Source organism: Protopterus annectens, chromosome 17.part0 (assembly GCF_019279795.1).
Source record: "Protopterus annectens isolate FY-2018-M chromosome 17.part0, PAN1.0, whole genome shotgun sequence".
Classification (NCBI taxonomy): Eukaryota; Metazoa; Chordata; order Ceratodontiformes; family Protopteridae; genus Protopterus; species Protopterus annectens.
In genome coordinates, this window is record NC_056751.1 from 124,744,295 (window position 1) to 124,750,812 (window position 6,518).

At 35.6% G+C, this 6,518-nt stretch overlaps 1 protein-coding gene across 1 annotated transcript in view; it reads right to left on the minus strand.

Annotated features, from left to right (window-relative positions):
* Window positions 1-359: 359 nt before the first annotated feature.
* The window catches only part of IGFBPL1 (insulin like growth factor binding protein like 1), a 298,817-nt gene continuing 292,658 nt past the window's right edge, over window positions 360-6,518 (minus strand). The window contains exon 5 of the mRNA XM_044059645.1: window positions 360-868. The gene's annotated coding sequence lies outside the window, so the exon portion shown is untranslated. The remainder of the gene's footprint in view (window positions 869-6,518) is intronic.

Consider the following 6,518-nt stretch of genomic DNA (forward strand, 5'->3'; position numbering starts at 1 on the left):
TTGACAATGCAGATTTCCACCATTTAATTAATATCTCTATCACCACATTCTATGAAACTAAAAATGCTACTTGTGTCCTGAACATTTTTATTGTAAATTAATGCAAGTGTTGATAATGTATCTTACTACAACAATCATTGATGTTTGTTACTATAATTTTTTCTGATTTTGATATTTTATCTGCAGGTAATTGCTAAAAACAAGCTCTGCCCATTCAGACTGCAAAAAACAAGCAAAAAGACGTATAAACAGATATTGAGAGATAAGTAAATAAAGCAGACGTGTTTTTTTTCAGTCAAGGTGCTATATTTGTGCACCACACAGAAATGGGGAAATAAAAAGACATTTGACAACAGTTGTTCCCAAAAGCATTATTAATACTTTTATTGATATGGTCAATGTAATCCACTTTTTAGTGCACTATGCATTTTACTCCAGACATTACATTATCTTTCCCATTAAGCCATTGCCACGGGACTATTTATTTAAAAAAATGAAATATATGCTGCTGGACTTGACAGTAAAAAACACATGTTATTAAACAAGTACAAATATCTATCAATACTATAAAAATTGTATCATTATAAAATATGTAACAGCTGGCAAATGTAATACAGTACTTATTTACTGAAAGGTTTCATTTTAATCTAAAACATACATAAATTAGGCTAGCACTCAGTCTACAGATTTTTTCTCAAATTTATCTACTTAGGAAAATACAACAAAGTATTTTTGAATCTTACAAATTGATTGTATTGAAAAGACAGTTAAAGGTCATTCAAAACTGCCAAAAATAACAGTCCTGGCGCAATATTTGTGCTATAGGTTCTCACTTGTGTAGTTTCAATTTATGTATTATGGATCAAGCCTGAAAAACAAACAAAAACACACAAGTAACAATTTAAAATACTTAAATACTTGATTATATTACCTTGTTGAACACACTGATAATAAGAAAGTGATGTTTAAAACTGTAGTTTTGTTAATCAGACATGCCACATGATTCTGACAAATAGTACACAAACTCACAGCAGAAAATGTTATTTGTTAAAACCAGTTGAAACACTGGTGTAAAAATGATTCATTGGTTACATATAACAAGATATTCTAGAATGTGATTTTTGAAAAGGATTTACATATTTATTTGATGATTTATTCAGTTGGGTAAGCCATATGTAATGCACAAATGAATCTTCTAGTATCATATTTACCATGTAGTATAACTGCATAGCAGCTTTTAGTACACCGAAATTAATGTTTAATTCCATAATTCCTCATTTAAGGAAAGATAAGATTTGACACTCTTACAATATTATCTCAAGTATTTCTAACAAGGTTTTGAGTACTTTTGTTAGCCTCATATATTCATTTTAACCTGCGGCAGCAACATTTTACCGGGCAATTCATTTTCTTTTCTTCACTTCTAAAACCTGTCATTATGATTTAAGATAATTACAATATTAAAGTCAAACAGGATGAATGTCTTCTACTGTGCATGAGATGTCTTTTTGTAAAACAAACAAATAAATCATATAATTGCTGACAGTTAACTATAACAATATTAATGCCACCATTATACATATTTGAGAAGTAAGGTTTTGAAGCCATGGTTTGTATATTTTTTTCCTTGGGGAACCATAAAACTCTATTTAAATGACATATGACCCCTGGATTACTGTCCCATTCAAGTGCTTAGAGACATCTCTACTTCTCTATACCACTGACATCAGTGGCATCTCTATCTGATCCTGGTACTAAAATGTTCTAAGCACAATTAAAAATAGCTCAGTTCATCTAGTTTGCCATTTTTCTACCTAAGTCTCTTGGATTACAAGCAAGGTACAATATTGTTTGGATAGAAAATACATGACAGCAGACAAGTAAATGGGATCAGAACCTATTAACATGTTAAATGTTTTCTAGTTTCTTGTTCATAAAGAGCTTTCAGGCTTTGTGGATGCAACTGAGCTTCAGAAATGTTTTATTTTTTTAAAATTCCATAAATTCACTCAGTACATGAAGACTGATGGATTTAAATTTTTGTAGTTCACATAATTTTGAAAACTTTTAGCAGGTAGTCCAGACTTTAACTTTATTCCTTCCATCTATCATTAGATATTCTTAACACAGTATGGGCAGCACCACAAAGGGGCATGCTGGTTCCCAGCTGAGAAATACTGCGGCTCAGTAAATGCCAATTTCTTTCCAGCATCTAGTCCACCTCCAACCTATGATCATAATAACAGGATGAGGGTTGGCAACCCATGTCCTATTTACTATGTAATTGATGTGCTTGTGACTGATTGCCCTTAACAAGAGATCACAGTGCTTTCCCATCAATCTCTAGTCAAGCATTCATATATTTACAGACTACCATCAATTGCAGATATGCAAATCTTCAGGGTCAGTTGTATTTTAAATTCTGACAGGAACCCAGATGGTACTGTGGGCAGTGGAAACATCACACACTGCCTAGCATACAATAAAATATAAATTATTTTTTACATTTACCTTGCTGAATGTGTGTGTGTGTGTGTGTGTGTGTGTGTGTGTGGGGTCCTATAGTAGCATCTTCAGCCCTCTCAAGCAAACATAAATTTCTGTGGCTATTTTTACCACCTTTTTGTGATCACAGCTGATTACTGGAAGTGGCTATCCATTTGGTAAGGATTCCATGCTGTTCCACATTGAAGGGGTCTGTCAGACTTTTATTGCCATACTAAATAATATTAAAGCATAACTTCATCAAAACAACTTTTATTAAGTGTGAATAAACTTGTATTAATCATGCTGTAAACTTCCTAGTTTCAAGTTGTTAGTAAGTTTTCTTATGTTCCACATGTTGTCCATTTTTGCCATGCTGACAGAGGTAGCATTCCACATTTTGGAGATGGCAGGTTAAGAGTTATAGGAGGCAGTTGGTGAAAGGTAACAAATGGAAGGCCGAGGCTGATCACATTAAGGTAATCATTGCTGTGACGTGGTGATGTGTATGGATAGAGTTTTATGTCCAAAAGCTCTAAGTCAAAGGACATTTCTTTGACTGGATGTTCTTTCACTGCTTTCTGGTAGAAAACCAAATAGATCCTTGGGCAGTGTTAACAATATTGACTACCCACAGAACAATATACTTCTATTTATTCTATTTTTATTATTTAATTTTTATGATAACTGACATGGGGTTGGGGTGCCTTGTAGCAGCAAAGGAAATGGATTACTGTGAATGTTTTGTTTGTTTTGTTTTCTTCTGAATGAGACATCAGGAATATAGACAATGTTGGTATACGTTTTGGTGGTATGTGACATTTGAAAATAAACAGCAGTTAACAGGATCACTCCTGAATTATTATTGAGATGGGGGGGGGGAGAAATCTAGTGCCTTGTGCAGTTTCCTGATCTGGCACCTCTCAATTCTAAGTTGAGGAACCAACAGAAAGAAAGGTCTTCTTCCCAAGATTGATAAAAACATGTCTGCTTGAAACTGTAGCAAACTACTGGATACAAATGTAGCTAGTGTCTTGCTACAGCTGGAATACTAGCCACAAAGAGCTTTCATTTTCAGCACTTCAGCCCTGATTACAAATACAGCCTCTGACATTTTTTTCATAGGGCAACTGCTCCCTTTGGCCCATCCTTGCTACACTTTGGGGGGGGGGGGGCAATATCTGAAGAGAAACACTGTGGTTATATTTAGATGGTTACTGCACAGTCAAAGACAATGTACCATCTCAAAAGGAGTGCATTCTACTAGGTCAATGGATATATGTATTGTTCCTAATTATTGTACTGAACTGACATATGGCCTCTTATGTACAGTTAGTATAGCTTGCTTTTCAGAGGGCTTTTGTTGTCACAATATAGCATTATATCTAGATTCTATTTGGGGATACTTTTATCTCCACACAAAAAGAAATTCCAGAACATATGTGCACTGAAAAGTTCTCTTTACGTCAGAAGTAAAAAGCCTATATATTTCACCGGAAAAAACATAAAGTCATTATTAGCATGCTGTGGGTACAAGACAGAACTTTCAAGTGTTAAAGCTTTGGATTACAATTCAGAGGTATGCTGCACTGAAACCTATGAGGTAAAAATTGCAGTTCTAAGGTATGTTTTGATAATGGAGTAACCTGTTATTAATATAATGAGAGCTTTGCAATGAAATCTCAAAGTGTGACAGACATACTCTCCTTTCCCAAGTCACAGAGGGGTAAAAGTCTTGCTCAATCTCCAGATGACAAAATTTTGACTAGTTGCATGAGTGCTGGAGGGAACAGACAGGAGGGTTGGATAGGAATGAGAGGCTGACACTGGCTTTCCCATCTTGGGGAGAGGGAGGCTGCTTTGGTTATTTACAAAAGCAGCATTAAAACACAAGGGAGATCCATGCTGCAAGCTGTATAACCATTCGGATGAGAGGTTATGCATATGCAGAAGTGACCATGCAAATCCCAGCAGTAGCAATTGAAAAGACTGCAAGGCAGCTGTGGGGTGACGAGTGTTAGGATATACTACCCAGCAACAGTATTACATACACATATTTATGTGTGTGTGTGTGTGTGTGTGTGTGTGTGTGTGTGTGTGTGTGTGTAAAATATATATCTATCTACACACACACATACACACACACAAACACACACACACACACACACACACACACACACACACACACACACGCACACACACACACGCACACACACACACACACACACACACACACACACACACACACACACACACACATATACTAACTTCACACACAGCTAGAGATCAAAAGGAAGAGGCCACACAAATAGAAACCACACTTGCACTGATTCCCTTTAGAAAAAGTAATTGGAGTTCAAAGTTTGGAAATAGAAATAGAAATTAAACTTAGCCAGTTTATATTCCTAAGTATAGGATAACACTTTGAAACATGTTTATCCAGTGTGTGTGTGTGTGTGTGTGTGTGTGTGTGTGTGTGTGTGTGTGTGTGTGTGTGTGTGCTACCCAACTATCTCTAGTTGTTTGACCATTACTGTGTAAAATAATGTAACTAGCCCAAAACAATACTTGAAACATGACTTTCACGATCTGTCTTGGAGAAATAACACAGATTTTCATATGTATTTCTACAGTAAGATGCTCTTTCTGTTTAACAGCATATTAATTTGTATTCAGTTTCCACTACCATTTAAATTAATAATTTCTGTTCTCTTATAACTTCGTAACAAAGCAATATTTGTCATTTCCTTTGTCAAAATCTGACTTGCTGTTTTACAATTTAAATTCTATAAGAAAGATTCAGTGTTCTGAAATATTCTTTATAAGAGAGCTGACTTATTACCAAGAAATGTTTATAATTTGTCAGTTTGTGAATGTTTGCTGGAAAATGGTTCTGGTTTGTGTAAACTAGCACAGTGAAACTTCTTCTCCAGGTTAGATAGGGAAGGCTTTGAAAGCTAGTTTGTCAGCATTTTGAGAGTTAAGTAATTATGGATATGTTCTTCATGCTAGTTTGTTGATGAGAGTGGGACAATAATTACTATATAATAGCTTAGGAGTAAAGGGTGAGAGCAATAATATGAATCTGGCTGTCATGGGATCTCTGCTGTTTCCTGCTTTTATGTGTGCATTTCACAGATTTGTTTTTTTTTTTTTTTTGCAAAAAAAAAAATAAAATAAGAAATGCTGCTGCTCTTACTGTTATTGCTGCAACACTGTCTTAAAAGGGATTTCCAGCTAGTTATTTAAGTGATTGGTGGCAGCATTGCACTTGTGGCTCTCTTCTACAATGTTTTTTGCATTAGGAGGACTGGGCTTATTCATCTTATAGCAGCTGGTGTTTGCTTGGTCTATCTGAGTTGGGAAATACACACATTTGTTATGGCCAGATGGTTCATTAGTTACTTTTATGTTTTTTTTTCTGTGCTGCTGTAAATTTTGCACATTTGCATGGGTTAGCAGTACCCAGTACAGTAGCTAACACCTAGAAAGAATGGTTCAGAAAACTGTAACCTGTAAAGCAGCAATACTGGGTAAATAACTTGTGTGCCAGCAAACTTAGAGCAGCTAGTTGGGGGTCAAGTGACAATACCTACAGATTTAGTTGAATTGAGTATTGTGTAAACATTAAAGTTAGCAGAATTTAGTTCTGCTTAGCATAATCTGCTCTGATAAAGCACCCTAAATAGCCTTCTAACACCAATATGCTGCCCCTTGTAGCTCACAAAACAAAGGACTTTACAGTATGGATATGCAGTTTCTTAAATTCTCTGTGGTTAGTTTAGTGGATATGGGCATCTTGAGACAATGTAGCAATTGTCTCACGTTTACTAACAGTCACTTAATCCTTAAGGAAGCAGACACTTTATGAGAGAGGTGTACTTAGACAATGACACTGGAGGCTAAATCCTCACATACAAGTGCACATCAGGTTGTCGAAATCATGTGCACAACACCCACCTCATACAGTACACAGCACACACATAGACTAACATATGTTGAGGCACTTAAAAGCAATCTTACTAAGCGACAAA